Here is an 893-nt window from a genome sequence, read left to right as displayed (position 1 = left end):
CAACATGGCGTCGGGAGACATTTGAAACCCGCGTGATTGTTGTACAACCAAGGGAAAAATGCTCGTAATTGTTTTCCCCTCTTACGTGACGTCACGTAAAGCAACATGGCGTCGGGAGACATTTGAAACTCGCATATTGTTGTACAACTAAGGAAAAAATGCTCGTAACTGTTTTCCCCTCTTACGTGACGTCACGTAATGCAACATGGCGTCGGAAGACATTTGAAACTCGCGTGTTTGTTGTACAACTAAGGAAAAAATGCTCGTAATTGTTTTCCCTTTTTACGTGACGTCATGTAAAACAACATGGCGTCGGGAGACATTTGAAACCCGCGTGATTGTTGTACAACCAAGGGAAAAATGCTCGTAATTGTTTTCCCCTCTTACGTGACGTCACGTAGAGAGCAACATGGCGTCGGGAGCCATTGAAACCCGCGTCATTGTTGTAAAACTAAGGGAAAACAAATTGCATCTACGTATTCATTTGTTAATAATAATAAAAGCGATTGGTTCTTACTTTTTGTTGTCAATTTTATTCCTAACAATAACAATTAAAATTTTCTGGAGTCTATTGAGAACCTGCAGTCTCCATTTGGTACTAGTTGAGGTACCTTGCAAATTTAATTGAAGTGTTTTGGTACTGCTTAAGTTACTCTGTACATTTGATATGAGAATAAAAAATATGGGCAAAATTTGTTCGGAATATTCGGTAACAACTTGAGGAAAATCGGTAACTAAACTGTCTAATAACAAAAGAGAATCGCCCTGTATACTCTTGTTAATATCTGTCATGGCACACTTTAAATGTGACAAAATTATATTAGAAAAGGGAAATATTTTTTCTTTTTCAACCTGAAAACATTTTTTTAATTAAAAGCTTTCAGTAGGCGTAA

The sequence above is a fragment of the Agrilus planipennis genome, unplaced genomic scaffold, assembly GCF_000699045.2.
Source record: "Agrilus planipennis isolate EAB-ADULT unplaced genomic scaffold, Apla_2.0 scaffold435, whole genome shotgun sequence".
In the NCBI taxonomy this organism is placed as follows: Eukaryota; Metazoa; Arthropoda; class Insecta; order Coleoptera; family Buprestidae; genus Agrilus; species Agrilus planipennis.
Note: the sequence above shows the minus strand (reverse complement) of the source record.